Source organism: Ursus arctos, unplaced genomic scaffold, assembly GCF_023065955.2.
Source record: "Ursus arctos isolate Adak ecotype North America unplaced genomic scaffold, UrsArc2.0 scaffold_20, whole genome shotgun sequence".
NCBI classification, from domain to species: Eukaryota; Metazoa; Chordata; class Mammalia; order Carnivora; family Ursidae; genus Ursus; species Ursus arctos.
Window position 1 is genome coordinate 4,849,756 of NW_026622875.1, and position 17,400 is coordinate 4,867,155.

The window sequence follows — 17,400 nt, forward strand, 5'->3', positions numbered from 1 at the left end:
ATCTCCAGCAATAAAAACCAAACAGGATAAAATCTAAATCCAAATATGGAAAATAATCCTTTCTCCTGTGGAAGACACAAGTCTGCATGGTCTTGGCTTTGCTAAAATACCACTCTTTGGCAAGACGCACCAGTAGTACATTACAAAATAAAATATTTGGCTTAGCTTCTCAAACATCTCCATTCTGGTAGCCTCAGTTTCCCCCAGGAACAACACTTTTGTGTCCCTAGAAGTGAGGAGTGTTCCCAAACAATACGCACAGACGAAGGGACGTCTCCTCTTCCATTGAAGAATACTGTTGAAGATCTTATAAAAGAGCTTCCCTCATTTCTGGGCTACTGAAAGTTTATAAAGATCAGGGTATAATCTCAATACATTGCGTGTGTGTGTGTGTGTGTGTGTGTGTGTGTGTGTGTGTACTATATTGCAATCTGCAAGGTGATACATGATAATGTGTGAATATCCCATTGCCCAATAATCCTCAAATATCTTCCACCGAATAATTTTAGCATCCTTTGATGATCTTGCCTGAATGATTGCAACAGTGGTTGCAAATGGTGATTTTTCTAATTCTATCATTTTTCCATATTTATTAGCTGGCAGCCTTTGAAAGAAGAAAGCTCACCTCCACCACCACCTTTATTTTGAGTGTCACTACGGACTAATGGGTTCTTTTCTGACTCAAAATGGTGTAATCCATTGTCATTGTTGTTCTTTCTGATGTTCGATGTATCGCAAATTTGGCAGCAGGAAAAACTTTAAGCTAATTCCTATATCTTTTTGACACGTCCCCAGTAATTTTAAGTATTTCCTCAGTTTTTCCCACAAGGTGTTTCCAACTTACTGTGTATTTCCTGTATCCTGGACTTAAAATCAGCCATTTCCCCAAAGAACCTGGGTTCCTTTCAGTGGAGAATAGTATTTAGAAATCAGCATCTGTGTACGAGATATGCCCAATGTTACTGGAACGTTATTGCTTCTAGGCTTCTTCAGGAGACAGAACTAGGAAATAGACATTTAAAAAGAAGCATGAGTTAATACTGATACCTCCAATTCAAATCAAATCTAATTTCAAAAAAACATGATTCTTCCTAACCTCCTCCTATTCCAATTGGAATCTCCTTTCTCCCACAGTGAGGAAAGATCTCATGGTTTCCAATAATTTTCCCAACATATACAAAACAAACAGAACCTCTTTACTGACAGCATTATAAAAAACAACCTATGAAGAAAATGTCATTATTTATTCGCAATTCTTTTTGTACTTAAAATACATTCTGTTAAGGGAGTACTGTGCTCCAAAACTAAATTGAATTAATTCTTTTTTCTGAGTGGTTATGGTATCAATGTGATAGTTTCATTAGTGAGGTTAATTTGTTGCTGTGTTCAATATTAGGGTCTTTAAAAAAATTTTTATTGATTTAATATGCAAAACATTTACATGGTTCGAAAGTCAAAACTACATAAAGAAGTAAGCTCAGAGAAATCGTACTATTTCAACATTTTCTGGTTTATCCTTATATTTCCTTTTAAAATAATATGCACATATAGGGGCACCTGGGTGGCTCAGTTGGTTATGTGTCCGATGTTGATTTTGGCTCAAGTCATGACCTCAGGGTCATAAGATTGAGCCCCATGTTGGGCTCCACTGCTTGGGATTCTCCCTCTCCCTCCTCCTCCCTTCCCACCCCCACTGCCACTGGTGCACGCTCTAAAAAAAATAATAATAATATGCAAATATATATGTCGTCCTATTTCCCCCATTCCTACAAAAATGTTTGTATTATATATACTCTTCCACAACTTACTTTTTTTTTTCATTTAACAATATTCCTTGAAACCACTCCATGTTGGTTTACAGGGATCTCTGCTGCATAGGCTGTTCTCTACTCCTGCTATGAAAATTGATTTGTTTAAACTTTTATCTCCACTAGGGACAATTTTGGAAATTTTAAGTTTCCTAGGAAATTATTTATTTCAACTAGATTTGCAAGTGCATTTGCACAAAGTTGTACAAAGTAGTCTCAAACTTTAAAAAAATTTCTGCTGTTGCAAAGCTTAGATCTTCCTTGTCATTTCTTGTTTTGTGTATTTTCTCCCTGTTTCTTCTCTTGATTAGGTTAGCTGGTAGTGTGTCTATTTATATTTTGCCTAAAAACTATTTCGTTTTGTTTTCCCAAAGATTTATTTGCTAGTTCTGTTATTTTTTCTTTTTCAATAATTAATTTCTGCTTTTTAATCTTTATTTTCTTCTTCCTTTTGTTTCTTTTACTCTTCGCTTTCTAGGTTTGGAATTAAAAGTTTAGTTCATTTATTTCCATTTTCCTCTACTTTTACTAATAAAGTTATTTTAAGCTATATGTTTCCTCTATCACTGCTCTAATTATCCCTCTATCCCCCATATTTCCTGTAAAATAGAAGTCTAATTAGATTTTAATGCAAGAATACTTACCTGATTCTTGTGTACTTTCAATTACATCTCACCACAAAATACACATTATTGTCCTAGCTTTATTGTTGCTAAAATTGATCATTGGGCTCTGGTGGTATAGCCAGCTTTCTCTATTGTAAAGTTCCCTATCAACATTGTACCTAATATTTTTAGTAACCTTAGGTGATGTTTCCCAGATACCCTTTACGTCATAAGAGGATGCAAAATGGTGATGGCCTATCCTATCATTGCTTCTTTATTCATGACCTGGCACTCATCTACAAAAAATTTTTCCTCAGGGCACCTGGCAGGCTCAGTCAGTGGAATGTGTGACTCTTGATCTTGGGGTGTGAGTTCAGGCCCCACATTGGGTGTAGAGATTACTTCAAAGTAAAATCTTAAAAAACAAAAAACAAAAAACCTTCCTCATCTACAAAGAATTTTCCTCATTAATTATTTCATTTATACAGGAAAGGCAGGATACTTGATTACCCTCCCTTATTCATCAGTGTTTAAATGACATCACTTAGTAATCTGGCAACCTCCAATGGTAACCAATGCGTGCTTTAAAGCAGCACCATCAACAGATTTATATGTATTCAATTCATTGCAGTCATTGCTGTTTTTACCTAACTTTTAAAATTTTATACTTGTATCTCTTTTACAGTGACAATCAAATTCTAATGGTATTAACACAATTATTTATCTGCCTTTTCCTCCTATGTCATCACTGTTTTTACTACAAATAAGACAACCAAATGCAGTATAAAATTTCTTCACAGTTCTTTTTTCCTTAGAATACATCCTACTAGGGGTCTACTGTATTTTAAAATGAAGTAATTAATCATTTTATCTACATAGTTATGGTACCAAATTGATATATGGTTATGTTCATTTGTTTCCATTTGTTTTCAATTTCAGGGATTTGTTTTTCCCGTTTTCTAATTATATAAACCGTTTATATGGTTCAGAAGTCAAAAATATACAATGAATTTGCACCCACAGAACTTTCTCTTCTATCTTTGCCCTTTTATCCTGCACTCTCTCTTCCAATATAGGAAACCATCTTTATTAGTTTTTGATGTATTGTTTCATTGTTACTTTGTGAAAAATATGAACAAATGTTTTCCCACCGTAACAATATTTTCTCACCATTTCTCATACAAACATTCTCTTGCATTTTGCTTTATTTCACTTAACAATATAGCCTAGAGATTGTTCCATACCAATATATGAAAATAGTTCTCATTCCTTTCTACAGCTGCATAGTTCTCCACTGCTTAGATGCACCGTAGTTTATTAAACCAGTTCCCTGTCCCTGGACATTTGGGTGGTTTACAGTTTTATAGGTTTGTGCCTGTAATATCATATTTTTGCAGGTATATCTTTGGGAGACATTCCTAGAAGTGAGATTGTTGAGTCAAAGGTAACATTGCCAAAGTCCCCCCCACCCATGATGGTTATACATTTTTCCTTTCCACAAGCAAATGAGAAGACTCCAATGTCATGAAGATTTTCCTCGACATTTTCTTCTATGAGTTTTATGGTTTTAGTTTCTACATGTAAATATTTGATCCATTTTAAGTTAACTTTTGAATATGATGTTAGGTCAGGGTCCAACTTCATTCTCTTGGACATGGATATCCAGTTTTCCCAGCACCATTTGTTGAAAAGACTGTACTTTCACCATGAATAATATTGGCACCCTTGTTGAAGTCATTCGAACATATATATGACAGGTTATTTCTGGGCTCTCTATTATATTCCTTTTATCTTACTGCCAATACCACACTGTTTTGATTACTATAGCTTTGTAATAAGTTTTTAAATCAGGAAATGTGAGACCTACAACTTCGCTCTTTCTCAAGATTATTTTGGTTATTTGGGGTCCCCTGAGATTCTGATGAATTTTAAAATGAATTTTTCTATTTCTGCAAAAAATGCTATTTGAATTCTGATACGGCTTGCATTGAATCTGTAGATCACTTCAGATAATACTGACATTTTACCAATATTAAGTCTTTCAGTCCATGAATACAGAATTTCTTTTTCTTTTTTTTTTAAAGATTTTATTTATTTATGAGATAGAAAGAGAGCAGGGAAGGGGGAAGCAGAGGGAGAAGGACAAGCAGACCTGGTGCTGAGTGTGGAGCAGGACGTGGGGCTTGATTTCAAGACCCTGAGATCATGACCTGAACTGAAACCAAGATGGAGCGCTTAACTGAGCCATCCAGGTGCCCCCAGAATATCTTTCCATTTATTTAGGTCTTCTTTCATTTCTTTGAGCAATGTTTTATAGTTTCCAGTGTACGAGTCTTTCATCTCCTTGGTTAATTCCTAAGTATTTTATTCTTTTTGATGCTGTTGTAAATGGAGTTGCTTTCTTAATTTCCTTTTCTGATTGTTCATTGTTAAATATTTCCCTTATTAAAGAAAGGTTGAGCATCTTCTCATACATTTAGAGGCTACTTGCACTTCTCTTTTTGGTGGAACTGTCTGTTCATATCTTTCACTCATTTTCTTATTGTGTTGTTGGTATTTGTCTTCTCAATTTTTAGGAGCTCTTTATATATTACTAATATTAGCTCTCTGGATAAGGGTTTGAGTTACACAGGTGTATGCATGTCAAAAATCAGTAAAAGTACACTTAAATTTTGGGAATTCATTGCATTTAAATTTTATATCTGGAGACAAGTGTAAACAAATATTGAACTCTGATTAATGATAAACATGTGGAAGTACTTAAAAAGCAGTATACTGATGTTTGCTGTTTAGTTTGAAATGCACTGATAATAGTATGAGTATATGGGTGTTCCCTACATAATTTTTTCAAATTTGCTATATGTTTGACAATGTTCATAATGAAATACTGAGAAAAAATAGTAGCCCTTTAATCATATACAATACAAATATTTTCTCCAAGTTGTCATTTTTAAAAAACTTTTCTTAAGGTTTTTCTAATGAAAAATGTTTTTAAAATTGTTTATAGGGGTACTTGTGAATCTTTTATTGCTTAACTTTGAGTCACATTGGGCAGATTTTCCTTCTCTTAAAAAGCAATTCATCCATTACTTTTTTTCTAGTATTTACATTATTTCCTGTGTGTGTGTGTCTGTCTCAGCCAAATCTTTATTTTTTTAATGTTTTTTTATTATATTATGTTAGCCACCATACAGTACCTCCCTGGTTTCTGATGTAAAGTTCGATGATTCATCAGTTGCATACAACACCCAGTGCACCATGCAATACGTGCCCTCCTTACTACCCATCACCAGCCTATCCAATTACCCCACCCCCCTCCCCTCTGAAGCCCTCAGTTTGTTTCTCAGAGTCCATAGTCTCTCATGCTTCATTCCCCCTTCTGATTACCCCCGCTTTCTTTATCCCTTTCTTCCCCTACCGATCTTCCTAGTTCTTATGTTCCATAGATGAGAGAAACCATATAATTGTCTTTCTCTGCTTGACTTATTTCACTTAGCATTATCTCCTCCAGTGCCGTCCATGTTGCAGCAAATGTTGAGAACTCGTTCTTTCTGATAGCTGAGTAATATTCCATTGTATATATGGACCACAACTTCTTAATCCAGTCATCTGTTGAAGGGCATCTCGGCTTCTTCCACGATTTAGCTATTGTGGACAATGCTGCTATGAACATTGGGGTGCATATGGCCCTTCTCTTCACTACGTCTGTATCTTTGGGGTAAATACCCAGTAGTGCAATAGCTGGATCATAGGGTAGCTCAATTTTTAACTTTTTAAGGGACCTCCACACTGTTTTCCAGAGTGGCTGTACCAACTTGCATTCCCACCAACAATGTAGGAGGGATCCCCTTTCTCCACATCCTCTCCAGCAATTGTTTCTTGCCTTGTCAATTTTTGCCATTCTAACTGGCGTAAGGTGGTATCTTAGTGTGGTTTTGATTTGAATTTCCCTGATGGCTAATGATTTTGAACATTTTTTCATGTGTCTGTTAGCCATTTGTATGTCATCATTGGAAAAGTGTCTGGTCATATCTTCTGCCCATTTTATGATTGTTTATTTGTTTCTCGTGTATTGAGTTTGAGAAGTTCTTTGTAGATCTTGGATACCAGTCTTTTATCTGTAGTATCATTTGCAAATATATTCTCCCATTCCATGGGCTGCCTCTTAGTTTTTTTGACTGTTTCCTTGGCTGTGCAGAAGCTTTTTATCTTGATGAAGTCCCACAAGTTCATTTTATCTTTTGTTTCTCTTGCCTTTGGAGATGTGTCATAAAAAAGGTTGCTTTGGCCGATGTTGTAGAGGTTGCTGCCTGTGCTCTCGTCTAGGATTTTGATGGATTCCTGCCTCACATTGAGGTCTTTCATCCATTTGGAGTTTATCTTTGTGTATGGTGTGAGAGAGTGGTCAAGTTTCATTCTTTTGCATGTAGCTGTCCAATTTTCCCAGCACCATTTATTGAAGAGACTGTCTTTTTTCCACTGGATGTTTTTTCCTGCTTTATCAAAGATTAGTTGCCCAAAGAGCCGAGGGTCCATTTCTGGGTTCTCTAGTCTGTTCCATTGGTCTATGTGTCTGTTTTTGTGCCAGTACCATGCTGTCTTTGTGATCACAGCTTTGTAGTACAGCTCGAAATCCGGCATTGTGATGCCCCCAGCTTTGTTTTTCCTTTTCAACAGTTCTTTGGCGATTTGGGGCCTTTTCTGGTTCCACACAAATTTAAGGGCTGTTTGCTCCAGTTCTTTGAAAAATGTCATCGGTATTTTGATTGGGATAGCATTGAAAGTGTAGATTGCTCTGGGTAGCATGGACATTTTAACTATGTTAATTCTTCCGATCCATGAGCATGGAATATTTTTCCATCTTTTTGTGTCTTCCTCAATGTCTTTCAAGAGTGATTTATAGTTTCTAGAATATAGGTCCTTTACGTCTCTGGTTAAGTTAATTCCAAGGTAACGTATAGTTTTTGGTGCTATTGTAAATGGAATGGATTCCTTAATTTCTCTTTCTTCAGTCTCATTATTTGTGTATAGAAATGCAACTGATTTCTGAACATTGATTTTGTATCCTGCCACATTACTGAATTGCTCTATAACTTCTAATAGTTGAGGAGTGGATTCTTTTGGGTTTTCCATATAGAGTATCATGTCATCTGCGAAGAGAGACAGTTTGACTTCTTCTTTGCCGATTTGGATACCTTTGATCCCTTTTTGTTGTCTGATTGCTGTTGCAAGGACTTCTAGTACTATGTTGAATAATAGTGGCGAGAGTGGGCATCCTTGTCGTGTTCCTGATCTTAAGGGAAAGGCTTCCAGCTTTTCCCCATTGAGAATAATATTTGCTGTAGGCTTTTCATAGATGGCTTTTATGAGCTTGAGAAATGTACCCTCTATTCCTACACTCTGAAGGGTTTTAATCAGGAAAGGATGCTGTATTTTGTCAAATGCTTTTTCTGCTTCTATTGAGAGAATCATATGATTTCTGAATTTTTGTTTCTGGATAAAATCTAAGACACTGATAGATTTGCGAATATTGTACCACCCTTGCATCCCAGGGATGAATCCCACGTGGTCATGATGGATAATCCTTTTAATGTACAGTTGGATTCTATTAGCCAGGATCTTGTTGAAGATTTTGGCATCCATATTCATTAGGGAAATCGGTCTGTAATTCTCCTTTTTGATGGGGTCTTTGCCTGGTTTGGGGATCAAGGTAAAAGACATGACCCATCCATTTGCTGTCTACAAGAGACTCATTTTGAACCTAACGATACATTCAGACTGAAAGTAAAGGGATGGAACACCATCTTTCATGCCAGTGGACCTCAAAAGAAAGCTGGGGTAGCAATTCTCATATCAGACAGATTGGATTTTAAACTAAAGACCATAGTTAGAGACACAGAAGGGCACTATATTATTCTTAAAGGATGTATCCAACAAGTCGATATGACAATTATAAATATATAAGCCCCCAACAGGGGAGCAGCAAGATACACAAGCCAACTCTTAACCAGAATAAAGAGACATATAGATAAAAATACATTAATAGTAGGGGACCTCAACACCCCACTATCAGAAATAGACAGAACACCTATGCAAAACTCGACAAAGAAACAAAGGCTTTGAATGCCATACTCGACGAGTTGGACCTCATAGATATATATAGAACACTACACCCCAGAACCAAAGAATACTCATTCTATTCTAATGCCTATGGAACATTCTCAAGAATAGACCATGTTCTGGGATACAAAACAGGTCTCAACCAATACCAAAAGACTGAAATTATTCCCTGCATATTCTCAGAGCACAACGCTTTGAAATTGGAACTCAACCGCAAGGAAAAATTTGGAAGAAACTCAAACACTTGGAGACTAAGAACCATCCTGCTCAGGAATGATTTGATAAACCAGGAAATCAAAAATCAATTTAAACAATTTATGGACACCAATGAGTATGAAAACACAACGGTCCAAAACCTATGGGACACTGCAAAGGCAGTCCTAAGGGGGAAATACATAGCTTGAATACATAGCTCAAAAGAATAGAAAAATCTAAAATGCAGTTTTTATATTCTCACCTCAAGAAGCTGGAACAGCAACAGAGGGACAGGCCTAATCCACACATGAGGAAGCAGTTGACCAAGATTAGAGCAGAAATCAACGAATTAGAAACCAGGAGTACAGTAGAGCAGATCAACAGAACTAGAATCTGGTTCTTTGAGAGAATTAATAAAATTGACAAACCTCTGGCAAGACTTATCCAAAAGATTAGAGAAAGGACCCAAATTAATAAAATTATGAATGAAAAAGGAGAGGTCACAACCAACACTAATGAAATTGGAAGGATTATTAGAAATTTTTATCAACAGCTTTATGCCAATAAATTAAGCAATCTGGAAGAGATGGAGGCCTTCCTGGAAACCTATAAACTACTAAGACTGAAACAGGAAGAAATTGATTTCTTAAACAGGCCAATTAATTATGAAGAGATTGAGTCAGTGATAAACAACCTTCCAAAAAATAAAACTCCAGGCCCGGATGGTTTTCCTGGGGAATTCTACCAAACATTCAAAGAAGAAATAATACCTATTCTCCTAAAGCTGTTTCAAAAAATAGAAACAGAAGGAAAGCTACCAAACTCATTCTATGAGGCCAATATTACCTTGATCCCCAAATCTTTATTTTTAAAGAATAAATCACTGTGGATCCAGTGAAGTCCCCTGGGCACCCTAGTCTCTGTCCCTTTATCCCATCCCCAGAAGTAATCACTGAGCTGATTTTGGCATTTATCGCTTTTGTGCTTTTGTTATATATGTTTACCATACATGTATATTTACAAACAATATATAGCTATGGATTTCACATCTGTAAAACATATTTGTAAGTACCACCTTTCTGGAACACGCTTTCTTAGATCAATATTATATTTTTGAAATTTATCCAAGATAAGAAATATAGCTCTAATCCATCCATTTTAACTGTTACATAAAAGTCTTCCTAAGAAAACACTGTATTTATTTATCAGTCTCCCATTTGTGTATTTTTAGTTTGTTTCAAATTCCTCTCATAAAAGACAGCTGTCATAAACATTCTTGCAGATGTCTTCTTGTACACACGTGCAAGGGTTTCTCCAGGGAAGACACCGATGAGTGGAGTTGCTGGTTTACAGGATATGTACATCTTCAATCTTGCTAGAGAAGTGATGTACAATGCCTTCATCAGCAGTGATTATATGCTGACAACTTGGTATTACTGGACTTCAAAATTTCTGGCAGGTATGGAAGTATATCTCATTGTGGCTTTACTTTGCATTTCCTTGATTCCTACGAAAATGTGCATCTTTTCAAAGATGACCATGCAGATTTCCTCTTTAGTAAATTACCTGTTCATATCTTTTGTTAGTTTTTCTCCTGGTCTATGCAGGGCAGTCTTCATGGGCGTGGGACTCATGTACTTAGAAGTGTGCTTTGTTTAATGCTCTGTTGTTGCTATCCCTGAAATTCCTAATTTTTTAACAAGGGTCCCTGCATTTTCATTTTGCACTGGGCTCCATAAATTACGTAGCCATGTTTGAAATGAGGTCCTGAGGTTGAGCCATGTTTGAAATGAGTTTTGAAGGATGAAAAGGGATTCATAGAGATCTGCACTGTTCAACATGGTGGTCGCTTAGCTACATGTGGCTACTTTAAGTAAAATTAAAAATTCAATTCTTCAGTCTCATTAGCTATATTTCAAGTGCTCAATGGGTACAAGTGATTAGTGCCTATGGTATTAGAAAACAGACAGCATGTTACTCTTTACAGAAAGTTCTATTGGATATTGCAGCTCTAGACTCTTCTGCTTGAGGTGTGGCCCACCGACTAGCAGTATCCTCTCACCAAGCAGTCTGTTAAAGTGCAGAATCTCATGCTCCATCCAGGGACCTACTGAATCAGAATCTGCTTTTAACAAGATACCCCCCAAACTCCAGTGATTCTCATGCACCTTCAAGTTTGAGAAGCACTACTACGGAAGACACAGGCCTTGGGTGAGTTACGTAGGTGAGTTTCTAGGGTGGAGAGAATCAGAGAGTGAAACTACATCCTGAGGGTACAATCGGTGCAAAGACAAGTGCATGAAAATATACCCACAGTAAAAACCAGAACAGGAGGAATTTGTAGGCTAAAGCAGATTGGGAACAGCTTTATAGCCTTTTGGATTATGCCCTGCAGGGAACCGTTGACCGATTTAAAATGAAAGTGCATGAAAAGATTTGGGTTTGAGGAAGACTGCTCTCATGGTAATGTCAAAGACCAGTCAGGCAAGCCAGAGTCAGGGGAGTGGATAGAGAGCCCGGACATAAACCCAGGTATGAGATAAAGCTTTCTAGGGAGCAGGTGATGAATGTGAAGGGCGGGGATCTCAGAGAGAGAGAATCCACAGGATCTTGGTCACTGACTGGACCTGTGGAGTTAAGGGAGAAAAAGGAAGAACTGAAGGTCAAACTTGGGTGACTGATAAATGGGGTTCCTTTTAACCAAATCGGGTATCAGGAGAATAAAAATATTTTACGAGGTTGTCTTGGACATATTAAATTTGAGGTATTCTGGGACATCTGTTCACTGTTTTTCTCACCTGCCAAATGAAGACAGTGATAGCATCCATCCCACAGGACCGATGCATTAACAATCAGCTGATACGGTATATGTGAATACACTTTGTTAATGTTCAAGTCACAGACGTGTCATCTAGTATCAGCCCTGCATGTATCCACAGTCTGATGGAAGGACGCAGAGGGGGACTGAAATACTGCCTGCCTTTGCACAAAAGCAGCACCATCCATCTAGTTCAGTAAGACAGGAGACGCTGGAGGAAAATGCTGAAGAGAATGAAAAATGTGGACAGTCAAGTAAGAAATATAAGATGACAAATCACCAATTAGAAATACACCCCAGCTGCTTCTAAACATAATAAACTGTCAACGCTTTCCATCAAGCAGAAGAAGACAGAGCTACAATGAGATTTGGGAGAAAACACGTATTAAAAAATTCAGCTGAGCAATTAGTAGCAGCATTTACTGTAGACTAGAAACCCTCCCCAGAATCACTTCTGCCTTGGAACATAGGCAGCATATATTACAAGCTGCTGTTACGTTTCGATTTTCATCTGCAGACAAATCTAAAGTTAAAATGTAATAAGTCTTTAGGGGCGCCTGGGTGGCACAGCGGTTAAGCGTCTGCCTTCGGCTCAGGGCGTGATCCCGGCGTTATGGGATCGAGCCCCACATCGGGCTCCTCCGCTGTGAGCCTGCTTCTTCCTCTCCCACTCCCCCTCCTTGTGTTCCCTCTCTCGCTGGCTGTCTCTATCTCTGTTGAATAAATAAATAAAATCTTTAAAAAAAAAAGTAATAAGTCTTTAAAGGTGATTGTTAGTTCAAACTTATCATTAAGCAGACGGCTTCCTGACTCTTGATTATATGTTTGGAAAACATAGAAGAAGTTTAACCATCTGATTGGTTAGACAGTATCAGGGTATGAAATACAATTCTTTGATGCATGCTGTCCTTCTAGAATTTATAGGTAGTGCTGGGATCTGGGATTCTTAAATTTGTTTTGCTTTTGTGAAGTAAGCAAATAATCTGACTTCAAGCTTCGTAAAACTATTCCATTAAATTCAACACATATCTATTGAAGATATATCATAGCCAGGCAGAGTGGGAGGGCATGATCACTTCTCTCAGGGAGTGGATAATCCCAAGGCAGGGGCACTTCTAAACAGGTACTGAGGAAAGTGAGTCAGTGCTCACAGAATCAGAAACAGGACGGTAGGTATAAAGGCATCATACAGTGTGATGGATTCTTTCCATCTAATCAAACCTCTCAACCTTCCTGCTAGCTTACAGGAAATGCAGGAACCAGAGAAATGCAGTATGGACAAAGGAAAGAGTAAGACAATAAGCTGCCATCAGAGATCATAAATTCCAAGTTTTATGACTCAATTTGAAATGATCTGAATAAGGCTCTGAGAGCCAGTCTAATGTCAAGGTCATCATCAGCCCTTGATCTCCCTTGCACACAGTAGAAATCTGCCATTTAGTTCGGCTAGCTGTGGCCACAGTATCTGCAGCAACTCCCATAAAGAGTGAGAGACTATTTGCCCAGCCTTTGTATTCAAGGTGGCTTTTGGGCATCCCCTGATCCACAGAATGTGGCATATGTGACCTTGTTGACTCCCCAGACTATGCTTTAACAAGTCTCACAGCCTCCACCTGCATAGATGTTGCCCACACATGGACAATGTAGCCTGTGAGGGATGAGGGGCCACATCCTCCTGCCTATGAGAGAATCCTCCTGGAAGTTTCTCCAGGAGAAGAATAGTGGCCCTCAGTGGATAGCATCACCAACTGCCAGACATGTGAGAAAACCTTGGACTTTCAGCTCAGCTGACTCTCCAGTTCAGGGTTTGGGAAACTACAGCTTAAGGGCAAAAACTGGCCCTCAGCCTGTTTTTATGTTGGGCCCTTGAGCTAAGAATAGCTTTTGCTTCTCAAAGATTTGCTTAAAAAATGAAATAAATAAGTAACAGAATAATATGCAACAGAGACAAAGCCTAAAATATGCATTATCTGGCCCTTTATAGAAAATTTTACTGATCCCTGCTACAGCTGAACAAAACTGGGTAAGCCCAAACAAAAGCACAAAGGAACCAACCAACCAACTCTCAGAATTGTGAGAAATATTAAACATATATTTTTAATACATGGGAGAGTTTGCTCTACTGCAATGGATAACTGAATCACAAGGTGCTAAATGCTACACAATGAACAAAGAGACTGCCTCAAAGGAAATAATCTCTTAAAGGTTTTGGACCTTTTCTTCTCACTTTAATATAGATGGATTTCTTTTTTTTTTTTTTTAAAGATTTTATTTATTTATGTGACAGAGAGACAGCCAGCGAGAGAGGGAACACAGCAGGGGAGTGGGAGAGGAAGAAGCAGGCTCCCAGCGGAGGAGCCCTGATGTGGGACTCGATCCCGGAACGCCAGGATCACGCCCTGAGCCGAAGGCAGACGCTTAACGACTGCGCTACCCAGGCGCCCCTATAGATGGATTTCTTATCCATCCATCCATCTGGCTGTCCATGGCTCTGTTTTGAATTCTAGAGAGATTTTGGCAGTTACGAGCACACATACATGTTATTCATGGGACCTTCAAAACATGTTTAAAACAAGTATCGGGGGCGCCTGGCTGCTCAGTCGGCAGAGCACGAGACTCTCGATCTTGGGGTTGTGAGTCTGAGCCCCACATTCGGTGTAGAGATTACTTAAAAAGAAAAAATCTTAAAAAAAAAAAGCAAGTATTGAACTGTAACTAAAATAAAAAGACAGAATTGTAAGATATAATATCAGTGTCCTAAAGCACCCTTCCAAATACAGAGGTCTTTTTTTCCTCCCCTAGATTAACCTATTGGCAACGGAGCCTGCCTAGTTTTGTTATCAGCACACTTCCTTTACTTAGTGAGGTAAACTGTCAGGCAAGGTGGGGTGAAGAATGGCTGTGATAAAGGCATTAGCTAGCAGCAATCACTCTACCCTTTGCAAAGGGCACAGCCACCTGTCAGGGCTGGAACCAGGAAAAGAATCATGGTTTAGATCTGAATATTCATTCAGCCGGAACTTCCACTACTACTATCTAAATATAGTTTTGTTGTACAACCATTTTAACTCCTATATTCACCTATATTATTTTCAGAGAACCTTCAAATTATCACAAACGATTTTTAAATGCATATTTCCCTCTTCTATTCTTTCCCTTTTGCAGACAAAGGAAAGCAGCAGTTTGATAAGCAGCGGCGCAGGTGAACCAAGGAATCTGTAAACAAAAAGGAATGGTGGGCCATATTTACAGTCGATGCAAATGTGTGAGTCACAATTGGGGATGGGTAGTTATGGCTAGGCTTAAGGTTCAATGGATGACCCACACCCACCAGAGTTTGAGCAAAGGACTAATACGATCAATACTACACATCTGAATTTGCATTTGGCCTAGAGCAGTGCGGTCGCTCCTTTCCAAGTATTTCCCTCCTCTCCCACAGTGGGCCTCACCTCCTGGTGCTCCTGCCCTTGTCTGATCCCCTCCACTTGAATCTTGGATAGTCCTGTGCTTGCTTTTGACCAAAAGAATGTGACAAAATGATGCGGCATCACTTACAAGGCTCACTTCTGCCTGCAGCTTCTGGTCTTGGGACTGTTAGCATGCGGACTCGGATGAAATTCAGATCAACCGTTAGGGGCAAGAGCAGACACTGAGTAGCTGATGCGAATGAAAACCACTGACGCGGCTCAGCGACTTAGATAACTTACTAGAAACTGTCCTCGTGTGAGCACTGGGGGTACAGGCTGTCTGGTGAGAACTCTCCATTTGTCTGTGCAATAGATGATGCCCTTGAGAGCTTTCTTACGGAAGTGGAGGTGGTCACTGTTACACAGAGTAAACTTGACGTAGCTCTTGCCCAGCACGGCTTATGAGCTTCAAACGGATGAGCTCACATCCATAGATATTTACACGAGCCAGAGACCAGAGGACCACAGGCAGAGATAACACCCAGCATTATATACTCTTGATGTGTTTCTGTTGTTAGAATGGAGCTGATAGTATACATCAGGTATGCCCAGGGAAATACAGGACAGTCCTGGATTTTATAAAATCTTCTTAAAACATACATCACAAGACCTGTAGAAAGCACCACTGCTTTTACAGAATTAACCACAGGAACTCTAAAGTGGCCCAAACTCTAAAGAGGTCAGAGTTTTACTGTTTTGTGAATAAAGCTAGAATTTAATTCAATGAAGCATCTATCACATGGTGACCTGTGATAGGTACCAGAATGAACCAGAAGATTATTCTACCCACTCAGGTGAATGGACTTTAAACCTGTGTTCTCCTTGCAGGAATTTAAGATTTTCTCTTACAAAGAGTTCCAAAGTCTCCACTCCCTAGATTACCTATTAACCACAAAAGGGAAAATAGACTTTATAATGGACTATATAGATGAATCTGGAGGGCAATTCAGATTTTAGTTATTGATACTGGGGCAACCTAATGTTATATACTTAAAAATTAATATTATGTGTTTATAATTAATATTATGTTCTTCTGGATGGGAAACAATATGAGGAGCACCTCCTAAAGTCTGAAAGATTCTCGACATCTAATCAAACCTCTTGATCTTCCTTCTACTTTACAGTAAATGTGGGAGCTAGAGAAAAAGTTAAATGATATGAGGAGGAATAAAAGGTTGAACAAATGGAGAGAGCAGAACCTTCTGCCAGGTAACCGTCCTAGACTCTCCAAAATGTTAATGCCATGAAAATAAAAAAAAGTGTGTGTGTGTGTGTGTGTGTTGGGGGGGGGTTGTTCTGCATTAAAAGACATGAACATAACAAGTGCAATGCATGAATCTTCATTGGACTCTCTTTCTACAAAACCAATATATAAGAGATCTTTTGACAACTGGAGAAATTTGCATTTGGGCTAGATATCAGGTTATGTTATCGCATTATTAAGCTTCTTAGATGTGATTAAGTTTCTTATGTGGTTGCACAGAAGGATGTCTGTCTTTATTCTTAGGAAATGCAGGCTGAAATATTTGGGAGAGAGAAAAAGCAATTATGGGAAAATGTTAACACTTATTCGACCTTGGAGTTAAGTACTCCTGTGGTGCTCCCTCAACTACTCTTTCAACTTTCCACGTGGTGATGCTGGAAACAAGCTGTTCCCACAGCCAAGCGGCCTGAATGGGGAATTGTTTTTCCAGATGGCACTATGCCAGCGGTGCCGGGAGAGGAGAGGAAACATTATTTCTGGATTAATTCAACCACCTCCACCCAAAGACCGGCACGACCAGAGCCATACAGCAACACCCAGCTCCCACGCCTAAAAGCCTCACACTTGTTCCAGTTACCGACGACTCTGGGTAGGACAGACCTTCTCTGAATTCTCCAGACTAAAGAAGAGTTTTGAGATGAATTCCCCGAAAGCAAGCGACTTCCTGGGACTCCCGTTCATACACCAGACCATTATAACCTGACGTATCCACCCCACCCCTTCATTCTCCATCAATTCTGGAAGAACACACATTTCTTTGAGATCAGGAACTTCCCGAGGTGTCTTCTCTCCTTAAGGGCTCTTTGCGGACTCTAACAAGTAAATCCCTCCAGGACTGCCTCGAGGCCGTATATTTACGCCGCTAGTAAACAAGGCAAAATCCTTGCCAGAGGTCCGTCACGAAGTTGCCCAACCACTGCCAGCCGCAAATGTAAAACACGTACCTGACAGCACCGTACTCGGAACGCAGGGTGATGGCGAGCTGCGACAGAGCGCGCCCGGGAGAGTGCGCACGGCTGCGGGCCGAGTGGGGCCGCGCTCGCCGGGGCTCAGGGCCCGCGCGTGCGTGCGTGCGTGCGAGCGAGCAAGGGGCTCCCGGGCCTCGGCGCGTGGTCTGCGCGCG

The 17,400-nt window shown here is 39.1% G+C and overlaps 1 long non-coding RNA gene across 1 annotated transcript in view; it reads right to left on the minus strand.

Moving 5' to 3' along the window:
* The window catches only part of LOC123000941 (uncharacterized), a 38,971-nt gene extending 21,653 nt beyond the window's left edge, over positions 1–17,318 (minus strand). The window contains exons 1-2 of the long non-coding RNA XR_006409355.3: positions 17,222–17,318; positions 845–1,002 (exon numbers count right to left, since the gene is read on the minus strand). This is a non-coding gene — a long non-coding RNA (uncharacterized LOC123000941). The remainder of the gene's footprint in view (positions 1–844; positions 1,003–17,221) is intronic.
* Positions 17,319–17,400: the final 82 nt, after the last annotated feature.